Source organism: Culex pipiens, chromosome 3 (genome assembly GCF_016801865.2).
Source record: "Culex pipiens pallens isolate TS chromosome 3, TS_CPP_V2, whole genome shotgun sequence".
Taxonomy (NCBI): Eukaryota; Metazoa; Arthropoda; class Insecta; order Diptera; family Culicidae; genus Culex; species Culex pipiens.
In genome coordinates this window covers 177,632,591-177,651,072 of record NC_068939.1, presented here as the reverse complement: position 1 = coordinate 177,651,072, position 18,482 = coordinate 177,632,591, and the positions used below count along the sequence as shown (strand labels likewise).

Below are 18,482 nucleotides of genomic sequence, written 5' to 3'. Positions count from 1 at the left end.
TTATATTTAGATCATTCCTAAGAATTCTTGTCTGGCACTTCAAAACAGTTATTTGGATGAGTTGAATAAAGTCAAAAATTTATTATTCTAGTTCAACTTTTGTTTATAGTTTAAAATTGGTTCCAGAATATTTTTTTCTTAAACCATAAAAAACTTCAAACTTCTTCAACTTCAAAACTTCAACGACATCTAAAATCACAGCCCTGCAGTACTTACCCTCTACAAACACGTGAGACCATTCTCAGCTCAGCTCAGAATCAAAACACACACGGAGAGTGAGTGACCGCCCCGTTTGTGGGTGTTCATCCGTGTGGCAGTGAACCAAGTCACGCAGCACTTGCAACACCTCTCCAAAACAAGTGTGTGTGTTGAAGAAAAACCATGCGCACTTGGTCCTGTTGCATTCGTTCACCTCGCACGTGCATTGAATTTTTCCTCGAGTTTCGTGTGGAAATTCTTTTGAGAGCGTTGAGAGTGGAGAGAGTGAGAGTCAATATTTCTCTTCAATAGAAAATGGGTTTGTTTTGCTTTGAAGAGTTATAATTTTGAAATCGATAAGAGCTATTTATGATTTGGGTGCATCATGCTTTGATTTATTTTATGTTTTTTTTAATATTCAAAAAATCATATTTCCATGCGAACTCATTAGAAATATCGTTTTTTCCTTTTAAAAGGAAATCACCGTTTTACAATGATATGTAAAAGAATGCAAACATGTTGAAAAGAGACATTACACAGCAAGAAAAAGTTGAATTTTGGAAGGTTGAAAATTTGGTAGGTTGTATATTCCCTCTTTTTTTGAGTGAACCTGATGAATATTCATCAAAAACTGATGTATATTCATCAATTCCTGGTGTATTATTTCACATTTTTTTCGCCACAAAATCTGTCACCATTTCCTGATGAATGTTACCATCATTTTTTTTCTGTGTATAATAATTATAACTTGACTCATTGATGTGACAAGGATATATAAAAAATGATGCATTTAATTTTCGAGTAAAATTCTGGACACATCATTACAGTTTTGTCTACAGGATGACCGAAAAATATATAAAAAATTTAATTTTGAATTCTGAAACATTTTATTAAGCAAACTCTTCTTATTATGACAGAATAAATCGACAAAAACTGCTCTTGTACGGTTTTTTTTATTAAACTTGAAAATTATAATAAACTTCATAAATAAAATAAAAGAACTTAAATATTATTTAGAAAAATATGGTTGACACATCAGTTTTAAAATTATGCCATAAATTAAACTGAAAACTGGAAGTCAAATGAACAAACATCATCTTTACTACAATTTAAACCACAAAAACGACTTTATTGTACGGTTCTGTTTTTTTGTTTTGTTTTGTATAGTATTGTGATTAATTTTAAGCGTGCACTAAAGACAACTATGTAAAAGAAACCCAACCAAAATGCCATTATGCTTTTTATATTTTGAAACTTTGAAAAATATTTGCAGTGGCCTAATTTTTTTGCATATATAAAAACAAATAAAAAAAATATCAATGAGGTTTCATGTTTAAAATTAAATGCAAAAATATAAAAAAGTGCATTAGAAATTGAAAAAATATAAAATAAAGTTAATCATCCAAACTCCAAAAAATATAGTGTTTTGGAATCGGGATGATGTCAGTTATCCATTTTAGTAATTTCAGTTTAAATGACATGAAAATTTTCGAAAAAAATCGTATTTTTCCAGTATTTTGAAACTGCAATGTATCTCCAAAAAAAACACTCCAAATTATTGTTATTGCAACATAGGTATCAAATTTTCGAAGAAGTTCTCAAAATTTCAGTTTTTCTACAATATGGGTATCAAATGAATGGGATTTTTTCGAAATTAATTAATTAATAAACTTTCACAAAACTGCGTATTTTCAAAAAAAAAAAACAAATTTAAAAAAAAATCTGTATTTAGAAATAAGGGAATCAAATGACCTGGATTTTTCAAAAAGTTCGAAAATATTGACATAATTTTTTGATTATACTAAAAAATTTCATAATACATACTACGTAGTTTCAAAAAAAAAAAAAATACGTAAAATTATTTTTGTTTACAGTATGGGTGTCAAATTATCGTTTTTTTTTGTATATTTCGAAAGTGGTAAAACAAATTTATGAGAGTACTAAAATGTTTCACAAAACTACGTATTTTTGAAAAATAAACGCTGAAAATTTAAGTTTTGAGCTGAACTGACTGAAATTAAATGTTTTTTTTTTCGAAAATACGTAGTTTTGTGAAATATTTGAGTATTTAAAAAAAATGTGTACTTATTTTTAAAAAAATATTCAAAAATACCGATCATTTGAGCCGCAAAACTAAATTTTTAAGTATTTTTTTCGAAAATAGTTTTGTGAAGTTTTTAAATATTTTCAAAAATGTGTGGTTTAATTTTCGAAATAAATGAAAAAATCCCGATCATTTGAAAAAATACCGTATTTTACCGTACTGAAAATTTCAGGTTTTTACACTATGGGTATAAAACGATCGGGAATTTTTCATACATTTCGAAAATTATAACCCAATATTTTGGAAATATTCAAATTTTACACAAAATTAATTGTTTTCGAACAACACAAAAAATCAGTTTTTGAATATGGGTATCAAATAATCGGAATTTTTCATTAATTTCTAAGATATTTAAAGAAATTTTTGAATAGACTTAAAAAAATTCATTATACTACGTAGTTTAAAAAACCATAAATTTAAGTTTTTGTTCAATATGGGAGTCATATTTTTGAGATTTTTTCTTATGTTTGGAATGTTTCGAAAAAAATCATGAAAGTACTAAAATATTTTACAAAACTTCTTATTGACAAAAAAATACTGAAAATTTTAGTTTTGAACTGAACTGACTGAAATTCAAAGTTTTTTTTTTCAAAAATACTTACTTTTGTAAAATAATTGAGTATTTAATAATGTGTTGTTACTTTCAAAATTTATTTTAAAAATACCGATCATTTGAGACCCATATAGTAAAACGAGTGAAATTTGAAGTATTTTTTTTCGAAATTACGTAGCTTTGTGAAAAAATTTGTAGTTTAAAAAATTTTGTTATAATTTTCGAAATGTATGAAAAATACCTGATCATTTGATACCCATATTGTAAATGACCGAATTAGTTTTGTTTTTCGGAAATACATAGTTTTGTGAATAAATTAGTATTTTTAAAAATTTGTGTTATTATATACGGAATTTATCGAAGAATCCCGATCATTTAATACCCATATTGTCAAAACAGAAATTTTGAGTATTTTTCGAAATTACGTAATTTTGTGAAAATTTAGAGGATTTTAATATAACAATAAAAAAAAGGTTTAAAAAGGAAAAAAAATAACCATGAAGAAAAAAACAAAATACATACAAAAAATTTTATCTTTTTGAATTCTTCAATATAAAAAATAAAAAGGAGAATACATAGATTTACAAAACAAGAAAAAGATTTAAAAAAATGAAAAAGAACCGAGTAAAAACATAAAAAAGAATTAAAGATTTGATAATTGCCGAAAAAAGATGTTAATAAACAGCAAATGAAAAAAAAAAGAGTTTATTAAAGTCGTAATAGAAAAATTTATAAAAATAATATTTATAAAAAATATTATTGTTTTTAAATTGTTTTTAAATACATTTTTGAAAGTGACAAGCAATGGTTTTGTTTGTTGAATACTTTTCAAATTTGATTTGATGATTTTGATGTTGATTTGGACAAAAACTTTCAGAAAATAGCATTATTCAGGTCTGAGCAAGCTTTTCACAGCAGAACAGTTGATATTTTTTATTATTATTTGCTGTGTTTTCAAGAACTTGTAGTAAATTTCTTATTACTTAATTTTGATTGATTTTTTTACTACACAGTTCTAATAAATTTGAAATGGAAGTTGAAGTGAAAATTGACATAAGAATAGAAATAAAAGAATAATTATGCTATACTATGTTCAAATAATTAAAAAAATAAAATGAAGTGTCGGGGCTTCTAAGCGTCCGACGTAAGCACGACGTTTTTTTTTATATTGGACAAATATTTTTAAAAAAAGTGTTTGAGGTAAATTGATGTAAAATTACGTTGAAAAAGAGATAACATTCAACCATAAAATTTTTCAACCTTCCTCAATTATTTTTTTCTTCACTGTGTAGAAAAATCTAAATTTCTTACAAAACTTTCAGTTTGGCAACCCTGCCTCCTTCCAGAAAAGTATTCAAACTGACCTCGTGCCTCAGTCAGTCACATTTCAAAACAGAGAGCCCGCGATAAGCCACAAGTCTCTCTCGCTCTCACACTCACAAAAATCTCTTTCTCATACCTCTCTCATCGCTCGCCCAAATATTTCCACGACTTTTCCCGAACCCCTCCGAGCGTCCGATGTCCTTTCGTGCAGTTCGGCTTTTCGCAAACCCCCGAACGGTGGCTCCAGCTGGCACTATTCCGCGTTCAGTTTGTGTTCGAACTCCCGTCAACGTGGACGCGATCTCCTTCGAGGACAGTTTTTTCCCGCAGGCCGGTCTTTCATTTCTTTTGAGAGGGAAAGGTGTGTGACTTTTTTTTGAGTAGCAAGGTGTGCGTCGTGCGTGAATTTGTGACATTTTGTGCGTAGATTGTAGTCACGGTGCGGGATTTTCCGGGAATTTTTCCCGGTGGGGTGCGGCGTCGTCGTTTTGAGGAGAGAGCGCGGGATAAAGGTTGGCCCGTGAAAAGGTAATTGAAAGTGAAGAAAAACAGGACGAAATCCTTGGACGGTTCGTGGAAAAAACGAAGGAAAAGGATTTCACGCCGAAGGAAAGTGTGAAAATTGCTTCTTTTCGGTGGCGGGTGGTTGTTGGTTCGCTTCAAAGGAAGGTGCTGCCTTTGAGAGCTTTCGCCTCTCGGAAGAGGTTTTTCCATTCTGATTGGAGGTGAACTCGAGCGGAAAAGCGCTCTCGACTTGGGAATGGATGGTTAGCCCCTTTAGGTTGTGGTGTACTCCAAAAGGAAAAGAATTTCGTGTGCAGTGAAAGCTGAAATTACACCGGAAAGCCACGTAAAATTGCCTGGCAAGTTACGTAAATCGTCGGGCGATTTACATTCGTGGAGAAAGAACGCGCGAAAAACGATCCGGAAAAGCCCTCACCACGACACGAGGACCAGCCAACGGAAAAATAATATTACAGCAAGGATTAAGTGATTAAGCAAAGTGGTTACTTTAACCCCTGTGTGGTGTACACACCAACGGGGTTCAATTCCGTGTTACCCGTTTGTTTCGTACATTTTCCGGAGGAAACCCCCCAAAAATAAGCAAGGCCCGTTATTTGCATTGACCGTTCAAGTGGTTTTCCACCCCCTGCTAGAGCAAAGAGAGTTATTGCCCGTTTACAGCGCGTTTCGACCAGACCCCAATTTCCGAGTGTTTGTTTTTGAAGCAAAGCAAGAGTTAGTGTATGTGTGTGTGAGTGTTGAAAGAGGGGGGCGAAACGAAAAAATTTAAGGATTTCGTGGCCGCTGGCAATTGGGCAAGATTTATAAGAGGAGAGTGCGCCCACCCTTAAAAAATAATAAACCACATCCCCAGGCCCCAACGCGGAAACCACGGAAGAAAAGCTTCGAGGAAAAAGCCCCGCAAGGAAAAACAGCGGCTGTTAATCTTGCCGGTGGAAATCACAACAAGCAGTGAGTTTGGAGAGAGGTGCGGGAGAAGAAATGAATAAAGTCTAACTTTTTGACTGATCAAGATAACGTGCGCCCGTCTTGACTGCCGCGAGAAGAGGCTCACAAAAGCTTGCTTTTGTGTGTGAGGAGTACATATATTTTCACCGACGCCGGGATTGTGTGGGCGTATACGCTTAATGTGATTCGGTTCTGGAGGACGTATCAGCTGAAAATAAAGGTAGGTTGTTTATTTAATTTGTCTTCTTTTTTTCGGGGAGTACAAATCACCTTTAAGAAGAGTCCACTGGAGAAGCTTAAGGGAGAAGAGCCTTTCACAAAAAGCCTATACAAATTTCCACATTGAATTAAAACGGTCTTGGAATAACACCATTTGAACCTCTCAATTCAATTCACCAGTTTTTCGGAATCATGAGAATTTTGTCCAAAATTTGAATGAAAAATTCGTGCGGTGTACACCTTGTTATTGACAATTAGATGAACATGAACAATGCAATGCATAAGGCTGATAGGTATCTGTCTGACATAATTTCATTCTGGGACCAATTAAGTATCTAGGGGAAATATACCCTTTCTAATCAAACACTTATCTTCGTCATATGAACAGTTTGATGCTCGATTAAAGCTGCAAAAGTACTATTTAGGCTATAAACTTACCAGCAACAGCACCGCCTCAAGTAAGCACGCAAATTTATGCCATTTACTGACCGAAATCATAATTTCTATTTTGCGAGACCATCATTTTGATGACACACACATCCACACGCAAGATGAGAGCTTATCCGCTTAAGTTGCCATCAATATCTTCTCACTTGCGCTAACGTTTTCAAAGCGCTTACGATGTAAAATTGCTTCCAACTACCGGCAACATGTTCTTTTGCACATTCTTTAGTCACTCACTTGAAAAATAATCCCGAAACATGTAAATAATTAGCAAGCGCCATAAAAAAAACAAACGCGTCAAGTCGTTTGACGTTTCAATTTTGACGACCCATTCCAAACCGAGCGAGAAGCGAAGGCAAATAAAGAACTAAGGGTGGCCACCAACACCACCAGCAGCGCCTGTTGGTGTGATCCAGTGATGCCAGGAAATTTTCTCTATAAATGCTACTTTTCGTGAGTGTTCGCTTATAATCATCAATTTTGGCAGCACTAAGCAGACCCAAAAGAGCACTGGAAGAAAAATAGATCTAAGCTAAAAATAGGAAAATGGGCGTGGCCCAATGCACTCGACTGATTAGAATGCATTTGGGAAATATTTTTTTAAAATGTTTGTAAAATGAATAACATAACTTTTAATAAAGTGAAAATAAACAGAAATGTTCACAAAAAGTTGCTCTACTCGTTGGTATACTTGGTATTAGTAAATTTCAAGGAACACCGAAGATTATCCAGCATCATTCAAACACGACCGTGGTATATTTGCCCACCTGTAGAGCGAATAATTTGATTTGATTTGATTTGATTTCAACCCATACAATTTACGATCTTTTGATATGAAAACATCTTGGTTTTTTTTATATAAAACCCAAGATAGAATCCTCTTTTTAACTCCTTGGTAAAATATTGTTTTGGTTTAGCAACCTGCCTCAAATTTCATATGCAGGTCCTGTTACGTCCAATCAAGCTCATATTTGGGATTTGGGCTCAGAGCGCCCACCGTAACCAGTCCCTGAATGCCCGCCAAAAAGTCATTTTTGATACACTCTAATACGAACGTTATGAATTTTGAAAGCAATCATATAGTGAATTAAATAACACTCTAATGCTCAAATTTTTGCGACAGCATTCATGTTTCCCATATTTAGGAGGTGATTTGAGCGATTTTCGTTCTACAAAAACTTTTTCTTTCTTGTTTCATTTTAAGTATTGTAACTTACATTTATCATGTTCAGTTTATGTTTGTTTTTATTAGTATTCGGCTTATTTAACCACCTCCTATCATTAACTTTTGCCATTTTAGTTTTTCCATGTTTTTAATGGTCATTGTTTCAATTCTTTGCTTGTTTTTCACATTTGTAATTATAGAGTGAAACTGTTATCATTTAAAATTTAAATATTTAAGAGGCATAGTCTCTTGAGACACTTAAAACACTACAAAATAAATGAATACGTATAAGAAATATTAGTAAAAAATGGCAAAAAATTACCCCTGAAAAAATCACATTTTTAAAATCATTGGAAAAGTCACATAAAACAAGTCATGATCAACCCCAAAATCAGGTGAATTTTTTAGAGATCTTCTTTCCAATGCTTTTTAAAGATCACAAATTGGTTCAAAATTTGAATTTTGGCGAATTTCTAGATCAAAGCCCGTCTAGAAATGCAATGCGATGCATACAGTATGTAAAGAAAAAGTATTTACACCCCTTGGGCACAATGCACATTTTGTGATGAAACATGTAAACAATTTAGAGTTTGATAGAAACCTAGTACTACGTTTTGTTTAGAAACTCATGCCGAACATTTTGCTGCAAAAAGCTCATGAAAAGATGATTTCTTTAAAAATGTATGTAACAAATACTATTACAAAAATCAAAAAAAGGTGCAGAAAAAGTTTGTACACCTTTCGAAAAATTAACATAAATAAAGTTTTTAGTTGACATATCACTAGAGTCCAGTTTCCCAACTCCAATTAGGCATCCTTGACTGATAAAAAAAAATAATTTGGATTGAATATAAAGTTAACTATCTACTTAGTAAAACAGTTCATATATCTCTGGAAATTAAATAAAAACTTATCTTAAATTAATTTTGCAAACTTTTAATTTAACTAAAGTTATTATATTACCATAGAATTGCTAAATAAACATTTTGGAGAGGATAAATTTTGTATTGAAAGTATCTACGAACTCTTTGCTAACAAGGCTTTAGATATTGTATTTTATAATTTTGTAGTTCAGAGATAAATAAATATCATGTAATCAATTTTGATATTTATCAATGAAACTTAAAATAATGAAAATGACTCGTTTATCTGATAATTTAGGCTAATTTACTCTCCAGGTTACACCATCTACTTAACTACACTGAAAAAAATATTCTGTTTTCATTTATAAGTAATGCAATAAGCTTTTATCTGTGAGCCCATACTTCCAATTGAAATGTGGTCAAAGACAATCTTATGGTAAATTGGACGAGCTTTCTGGTAAAAATATTTACGATGAAAAATCAAGTCTGTTGTCAAAAACCATCAAAAAACCAATTTTTTCAACATTTTTATTTTTAAAACCGCTGTAACTTCACAAGGATTGGACTTAGGACAGTGGTCAATTTGGAAACTTTTATGTAAAATTGTCTGGAGAATCGATTCCCGTAATCGGTTTTTGAAAATTTTGAGGTTTAGAGCACTTTTCAATAAAACAGTTTCAATAAATGATTTTTTTAGGAGATTTGCTTCATCCTGCATTTTTCGTGAGCCTTTTTGTAATTTCACACAAATTTTGAACGAAAAAAAGTCGTGGGCTAACCTTCAAACATGATTTTTGAATTTAACGATCAGAAAATCTCATAAAAGTAGAGTGTTTTTTTGTTTCAGTGTATTTTTTTCGGAAAGCCCGTCAAATTTCCTGCAAGTTTGTCTTTGACCACTTTTTGATACGATGCAACGGCTTCGAGATACAGAAATATTTAAAATCCGAATTACAAAAAAAAAAGACTAACGCCCTTCTCAAATGTAATTATCGAGTGAAACTGGCTCCATATACACAAAAATGGCTTATATAAGCGTAGGATAACATGTCTACAAAGTTTCATTTAAAAAAATCCTGTTTTCAGCTGGAATTGCTCTAAATTCTTACACATATAATAAAATAATGATGTTATAATGTATCTACGAACTCTTATCTAACAAATCTTTAGACATTTTATTTTTGTTATTTTGTAATTCAAAAATTAATAAATATCATGTAATCAATTTTGATAAATTCTTACATATATAAATATATCGAAGTCAAACAGTGCCTCTAAAAATATTCCACACAAATTAGGTGGCTAGACATTGTGTTAACACGCCGCCCAAAAGCTTTGCCTGACCGTTATCGCTGTTGACACCCTGAAATCACCAGCATAATAAATGAATAAAATATGATCACCTCCAACCGGCTTTCATAACGGTTTCTACGAACTCGTCCACCTTTGGTCTGGATTGTTTTAGCTTGTATTACACAGAAAAAAAAATGTTAATTTTGGAGTGTTGAAATTTTGGTAGCTGAGCAATTCTCTACGAAATCGGTCTTTTTTCTTCAATTTTAATTTTTGTATTTTTTAATCCGACTGAAACTTTTTTGGTGGCTTCGGTATGCCCAAAGAAGCCATTTTGCATCATTAGTTTGTCCATATAATTTTCCATACAAATTTGGCAGCTGTCTATACAAAAATGATATGTGAAAATTCAAAAATCTGTATCTTTTGAAGGAATTTTTTGATTGATTTGGTGTCTTCGGCAAAGTTGTAGGTATGGATATGGACTACACTGGAAAAAAATGATACACGGTAAAAAAAATTTGGTGATTTTTTTATTTAACTTTTTATCACTAAAACTTGATTTGCAAAAAAACACTATTTTTAATTTTTTTTATTTTTTGATATGTTTTAGAGGACATAAAATGCCAACTTTTCAGAAATTTTCAGGTTGTGCAAAAAATCTTTGAGCGAGTTATGAATTTTTTAATCAATACTAATTTTTTCAAAAAAAAGAAATATTGGTCGCAAAAATTTTTCAACTTCATTTTTCGATGTAAAATCAAATTTGCAATCGAAAAGTACTTTAGTAAAATTTTGATAAAGTGCACCGTTTTCAAGTTAAATCCATTTTTAGGTGACTTTTTTGAAAATAGTCGCAGTTTTTCATTTTTTAAATTAGTGCACAAGTTTGCACACTTTTGGAAAAAATATTTTTGAAAAGCTGAGAAAATTCTCTATATTTTGCTTTATCGGACTTTGTTGATACGACCTTTAGTTGCTGAGATATTGCAATGCAAAGGTTTAAAAACAGGAAAATTGATGTTTTCTAAGTCTCACCCAAACAACCCACAATTTTCTAATGTCGATATCTCAGCAACTAATGGTCCGATTTTCAATGTTAATATATGAAACATTTGTAAAATTTTCCGATCTTTTCGAAAAAAATATTTTCAAAAATTTCAATTCAAGACTAACATTTCAAAAGGGCCAAACATTCAATATTACGCCCTTGTAAAATGTTAGTCTTGAATTGAAAATTTTGAAAATATTGTTTTCGAAAAGATCGGAACATTTTACAAATGTTTCATATATTAACATTGAAAATCGGAACATTAGTTGCTGAGATATCGACATTGAAAAATGGTGGGCTGTTTGGGTGAGACTTAAAAAACATCAATTTTCCTGTTTTTAAACCTTTGCATTGCAATATCTCAGCAACTAAAGATCGTATCAAAAAAGTCCCAAGAAGCAAAATATAGAGAATTTTCTCAGCTTTTCAAAAATATTTTTTCCAAAAGTGTGCAAACATGTGCACTAATTTAAAAAAATGAAAAACTGCGACTATTTTCAAAAAAGTCACCTAAATATGGATTTATCTTGAAAACGGTGCACTTTATCAAAATTTTACTACAGTACTTTTCGATTGCAAATTTGATTTTACATCGAAAAATGAAGTTGAAAAATTTTTGCGACCAATTTTCGATTTTTTGAAAAAATTAGTATTGATTAAAAAATTCATAACTCGTTCAAAGATTTTTTGCACAACTTGAAAATTTCTGAAAAGTTGGCATTTTATGTCCTCTAAAACATATCAAAAAATAAAAAAAATTAAAAATAGTGTTTTTTTGCAAATCAAGTTTTAGTGATAAAAAGTTAAATAAAAAAATCACCAAATTTTTTTTACCGTGTATCATTTTTTTCCAGTGTAGTCCATATCCATACCTACAACTTTGCCGAAGACACCAAATCGATCCAAAAATTCCTTCAAAAGATACAGATTTTTGAATTTTCACATATCATTTTTGTATGGACAGCTGCCAAATTTGTATGGAAAATTATATGGACAAACTAATGATGCAAAATGGCTTCTTTGGGCATACCGAAGCCACCAAAAAAGTTTCAGTCGGATTAAAAAATACAAAAAAAATCGAATGACCGAAATCCTAGAGAACTGCTCAGCTAGAATATTCCCTTTGTGAGTAATTTTACCTAAATAATGTGTGAAATGTGAAACTGATGAAATTTGATTGTTCAACTTTTTAAATACCATCATTTGAAATCCTCGGATTCAAACGGGGTTATTTTTTGCCCAACGCAACCCTTAGCAATTTCAGCGCCGAGGTCCTTGCTTTAATCTGTTGATTTTGTCCCCAACGCCCGACACCAGTCAAATAACGTCTGCTGACGTCCACCATCATCATTCCCCGCTCTCCCATCCCACCAAGGTCAGTCCCCCTCCAGTAGAAATGACCCGACGACGCGTTGCCTTTTCCGGACACGCAGCTGACATTGATTCAATTTGTGCGCGCACCCTGTGAACGTCACCTCCGTCGTCGTCTTCTTCTTGTTGACAGGGTGGTCTTACGGGGCGTGTGACACGTGGAGAATTAGATGCGGGAATTTGGGTCCGGATGCCGGGTCCGAAACCCCCCGGCGGGGATGATGGGATGAAAAAGCGACGTTGATTCGCGCGAAAAGTACTTTACAAAGGCCAACAGGCGGTTTTGAAGACTTGGGGATGAAGGTTAACTTTTTTTTGCACCTCGGCACCTTCGGCTTAGGAACTTTTAAGCTTCTTTTGAAGCTGACGATGGGTCAAGGATTTGGCGGTTCCGGAGTTGAAAGCTTTTTTTTTGGTCAGCTTTTTTTTGTGCTCGATGGATCTTTAAAAATTTCAAGTTTTATAAATTGCTACGTAAATCTCACTCAAAGTGTTTCCTCTGAAAAAAAAAAACTGATTTATTTATAGCTTCTTCGAACTGTTGTGATCATCCAGATTCTTGTGATACGGCATCCTTTTTCCTCACAACACTCAAAAACATCAAAATAATGATTTTACCTCGGAAGCAATTACTCCCAGCACAAGCTTCAAGTTCGCTGAACATGGAAAGATGTTTTCCATCGCGCCGTCCTAGAGAGAGAGAGAGAGAGAGAGAGAGAGAGAAGAGAGAGAGAGAGAGAGAGAGAGAGAGAGAGAGAGATTTGCGCAACAGCTTGTACCCATTAAAAGTTTACAAGTCAACGGACCCGGGCCCGGAATCTCAGTCCGCTGTTGTCCTATCGTTCCGTATCCGACAAACCTTTGCTCCGGGGGAGGGAAAAAAAACTTGCCTATCAGTTGAGGCAAATCCGGGGCACCGGGAAAACGCGTAGGCAGGAGATAAAAGAACCTGAACAGATGGTGGAGAGAAATTCAAGTTAAATGTTTTACATGGACGTGGTTATGGAAAGATGGCATCATGACGATATTTTATTTTTAAACTTTTGTTAAGCTTGGCTTTGAAAGAAACAAAACATTTTGCTAACTTGTCGCACGTCGCTGTTTGACGTTCCTTGAACTACAAAAAACAGAGCACCCAATGTGAACAATAATAATCACGTTTTGTTTGGATGACCATTGTCTTGAAGTTCGGTATCCATCCAAAACAAACATAAAAAATAAAAATCTGCTTACTAAATACGCGCTGATTTCTTATCCATAGATAAGAAATCGGAAGTTCTTAATAACGTTTGTATCCGATTGATGCAAACGTTCTTTAGAGCGGGGCTTGTCGGTTCAAGCTGAGGTACCTCGCGTACGGCTAGCCTACGTAGAAATGGGTCACCGAAGCTCGGCAGAGCTAACACCCTCCAAATGCCTATGCGAGTTATTTGCATGTATAGAATGGAAATCTAAAACACATGGAAACAACTCAATTTGTAAGATGCGACCGCGTGGTCCCGTTTGGTTGGTTGCACACACACACACACACACACACACACACACCATTGTCCTGAAGTTCGGTTGAATTTGGTTGCTGGAGTACCGAGTTATAATATTAAAAAGTTCACAGTAGTCGAGCTTGTACTTGTGTCAAACGCGTTCTGACCTGAAATTCCTTTGTCCAGTTGCCACACTTACATCAATTTTCAGGGTGTTTCAAGATAGCACGACACAATAGAAACTTCTTTCATATGAAAAGTGACAACATGGCACGGATTTTTTTCGGTTTATAATTAATATCTCTGGATTGGAACTGTTTTTTTAAACTCAATTTGGCCAAAAATACACTTGAATATCACATTAAAATTTCACCTTTTAACAATAACATTTGTATTGTACAAAATCACAACAATGGTGCAGCAGAAAATTTATGAGTTATTCAGAAAAAAAAGTAACAAAAAAATAAATCAAATTTAAAATGAAATGGTCATTCAGGACGCATTGATTTTGATCATCAGACCACAGTAATTTTAATTTTATCTGAAATTAAAATTCCTAGATCAGGATCGACTGTGGGCCTCATTTGTTGTAATGTTTTAAGTACTTTATTAATTGGTAAGAAATAGAAAATATTGAAATCTTCAGTTAAGATGAGCAAGTTGATGAAAATTTACAACTAAATAGTCCTATTAGAAAAAATAGAATTTGAAGAAATATTTTGGATTTCAGAAAATACATAAAAAAAATGCGAACTTCAATAAAGTAAACAATTTGTTTAACAACTGAATTGCAAAAACAATCAAAAATTACTTAAAAATTTAAAAGTTTTCGAATTTGAAATTAATTGAAAAAAATCGAGTGTCACAATTTAACTAAAAAAAAACTTTATTGCTATTCAAACAGATATTTTGGGAAGAATAATTCTTTACAACTTAGTTCAATCTATTGTCAACAAAAAAAAAACAAAAAATATAAATATTAAAATAACATGCCATAGTTTCAACATTTGCATGGAAAAAGTGTTTTAAAATGTATTTTTTTTCAGTTGTTTTGCAATAAAAGTTTTCAAAAAATGTAAAATTTGACGAAAACAAAAATTTTAGCGAAAACAAAACTTTAGTGATAGTAGACATCGAAAATTTTCAAAAAATCAAAAGATTTTTATATCAACCCGAACATGCTAAAAATGATTCTAAACGCAGGAGAATTCATTATAAATTGATTTTAACTAATTGCACTTAAATTTTCATAAAAATATTGAAGTTTTTTGAAAAAATATTTTTTTGCCCCCTGATTTTTCGGGTCAAAAACTTTAAATAAAATTTGTACCAGCCTAATCAGGAGGAAAAAAAATCGATTAGCTTCTTAATTTTAATAAAAAATATGTCATATTTAAAATGTTTGAACTTCTTTGAAAACATTTAAAATTTTTGCGAAAAAAAAATTCCATCAATATTTTGAAAACTAATGATTGGAAAGCAACAAAACGCATGTAAAATGCATTTCAAAACATTTTTTTCATCCAAATGTTGAAAACTAGGCGTGTAATTTCGATTTATATATTTTTTTTTCATTTGTTTCATGGGAAATGTTAGTGAAAAACAAAGCCAAAATTGACCCAAAAATGTCGCATTAAACAAGTCAAACTTCCAACTCTCGAATTTGCTGTAATTTTAAAAGATCTTCTTTCCAATGCTTTTCAAAGATCAAAAATTGGTTGAAAAATTGATTTTTGGCGAATTTTCAGATCAAAGCTCGCCTAGAGCCAGATTTGGGTTCTAAGGGATTTTAATGTATTGTTGAAAAACACATTTTGGTATTCTTTTTGTATACTAGTAATAAATATGAAATATTGGAAAACGTTTAGAAATAAAAACGGATGGAAAAAAAGGAAGCAAACATCACATAAAAAAAAAAACAAAAAAAAAACTAATACAATTTTTTTATTGCTCTTCTTTTTCCCTATCAGAAAGTAAGCAATCATTAAAAAATATTTTTTTCTTTTGAGGAACTAAAAATGTTGCCTCTTTGCTGAAAAAAAAAATTTTTTTTCTGCAGTTCAACAAATGAACACACAACTTTTATTCAACTGTATTTTATTTTGGTTAAAATAACCTACCAAAAATTGAAACAGTTACTTTGAATATAATTCATCAAAAGGCGACAGAACAAGCCTCATAAAATTTAGCATAACCTTAAAAAAAACCCAAAGTTCTTTCAAATTTACTAAAATTCAGGGAAATAAATTTCAAACTGCATTTAGTTGTGATAAGTTTTATTGCCATTAAAAATGTAAAGTATAAAATTTTCATTTTAAAAATTGAAGTTATTTTTTTTATGAGAAGTTTTAAAACAATTGCTTTAGGTTTTTAACCAAATTTGGTTTTTAACTTGCAATTGAGTTTGTAATTTTATGTTTTCACTTTTTCAAACCAACGGGCATCAAACTTGAACGTGTGTTTAAGTATGAATAACTTTCCACGAATTTCAATAAAAAAATAAAAATAAATTGATGCAAAGCTAAGCAGGAACGTCATTTCAATGCTTGATCAAGAGCGAATTTTAATAAAGAAATTTAATTTTGTAGAAAAATTACCTGACCCCTAACTTTTCCAGGAATTGACACCATTTGATTATATGTACACCTTTTATGTATAAAATAAATGTGTAATTTTATCTCTAAATATGTGTAAATAAGTCTCTTTAAAGCTGTTTTGCCATTTATTCAACATAAGTTGATGTAACTTTACATCATCGAAAAGTAAATAGGTTTTGAACAAAAATGAGAATATCAGTTCGGCTTTAATAAAATAAAAAATGATAGAAAAATGATAAAAATAATCTAAAAAAAAAAACAATAAAAAAATGCTGAACGCAGTTTTATTTTCTTTTCTAAACATTTATTTAGTGGCTTTTTCACTTGAACAGAGGCCGTTGCAAATATTTTTTTAAAGTTAATGTCCCTCGACTCTGATCAAAGTCGTTAGGGGGGGGGGGGGGGCAAACAAATATATAAGTTAAAAAATTAAACAACAGGCCATGGTATCAACAGTTGAATGAAAAAAGTGTTTTAAAATGCATTATACACCTGTCCAGTAATTTTGCAATCATTAATTTCCAAGATTTCTAAGTATTGACGAAAATTTTATTCTTACGAGCAAAAAAAGTTTTTGCGTACCGACAATTGTAATTTCAAAAAATATCAAAATATTTTTTAACGAGCCCAAGCATGCTAAATACGTTTATCAATGCAGAAAAAGGCATTTTGGATTGTTCATAGTTAATTATACTTCTATCTCCATTGAAATTTTGATGTTTCTTGAAAAAAAATCAGACCAATGCCGTTGATTTTTCGTACCAATTTTTAACGGCAACGGCCTAAGCTGTTTAAAAAAACTTTGGTTAATAGTAAAGTGTAATAGCTGCGTATTTAATTTTAGAAATTATCAGGAAATCTGGAATGCGTTTTTTCCATCCAGCTACAATAATACTTCAAATGTTATTTCTGCTCAAGCCGAAAAATGAAAAAAATATTTTTGTAACATTACTTTTCTTCACAAATTTCTCACAATTCCAAACCCATCACTCCATTTCGCCAGAATCATTCCACCGGATTAACCCCATTGTGCTCCACCACAAACGGCGCGGCAAAACCGCCGAAAATTTCTCCCCAACAGTCTGTCTGTCTCGGTTTTCCCTCATGAATTTTCATTCACCTTCCCGGGCTCGTTTGGCTGTCGTCACCGTCCGACTGTCGTCGCCCAAGAACCGCGGAACCACAAAGAACGTAGCTCCGCCGGAAGGTTTGGCGGTTTGGCTTAGCTGGCCCAAAATTGTGGAAAGTGAAGCGGCTTGGTGGCCACTGAAATATTAATTTGGCCGCTCGGTGGCGCGCGCTCCTAATCTTTCGGTGCTTTTTTGGAGCTTGGTACACTGGGGTGCAGATTTTTTTTTGAATTTACCGACGATGTGCCACTCGAGGAACGATGCTAAGCAGTGGGTTCGATTAATCGCGATTGCAATTTTTCAATGTTTCATTTTCAAAAGTTCCTTAAAAGTAACTTTTGCAAACAAGTGTACTTTCTATTCCAGTCGAATGAATGATAGGGAGGGAGAGGGATTAGTGGTGGTCACTGTTGTGGGTGGGTGGTCAAATTTATGAGTTTGCTCGGGTAGAGATATCGAATCGTTCTCGAGACTCCATTGTTTATGTGTTGCCGCAGAGAGGAAGGAACGGAGGTGGTTGGTTTTTCGAGGGGGGTCGGTAGCAAATGGTCTGTGGCAATCTATTGCTCGTTACTGTGTTTGCGTTCATGATTAGTGTCAAGATTTCGGGGGAAGCCAAAATTGGCGGGGGCAGACGGTTAGACTGTTTGGTTAGCATTATTAAGCACTACTTGATCTGAGGGTTTATTTATTCACCATTTATTACCGGTTTCAATTATTCAACGCTCGGAGAGTTATGGCTGATTCGACATTTAATTTGCTTGCGGTGCAGGATGACTTGTTGATCTTTTCATTAAGAATACTTTATGTATCACAAACAAATTTGAATTGAAAATACTTCGATACAACAATTCTTATTATTTTCCCAGCTAAATTCCAAAATGCATCTCCCAGCTTCTGCGATTCCAAGAAGTGAAAAATAAAACAAGAACAAACATCCAAATGGATGCCGCATCACGTAATCGGAACTCTTCAAACAGCACCCCCCAAAAAAAAAGCAAACTCCAAAGACAAACAAAACCCAGTATTTTCCAGTATTGCCGCCAGCATCCTCCCCAAAAGACATGGTTTCGAAAACTTTGCCAATTGCAGCAATTCCCATCGCACCGAGCTCCTTCGGAAACAAGGTCAGACATGTGCTTCCTTCCCCTGCCCCGGGAGAGCGTTGTTTGGCAGCGCAATTCATCCTGCAAAATGCGCTCGTTCTACTACGTAAT

At 32.8% G+C, this 18,482-nt stretch overlaps 1 protein-coding gene across 1 annotated transcript in view; it reads left to right on the top strand.

Moving 5' to 3' along the window:
- The first annotated feature begins 5,433 nt into the window (after window positions 1-5,433).
- LOC120432351 (hemicentin-1-like) overlaps window positions 5,434-18,482 on the top strand; it is a 295,990-nt gene continuing 282,941 nt past the window's right edge. Inside the window, exon 1 of the mRNA XM_039597537.2 lies at window positions 5,434-5,871. The gene's annotated coding sequence lies outside the window, so the exon portion shown is untranslated. The remainder of the gene's footprint in view (window positions 5,872-18,482) is intronic.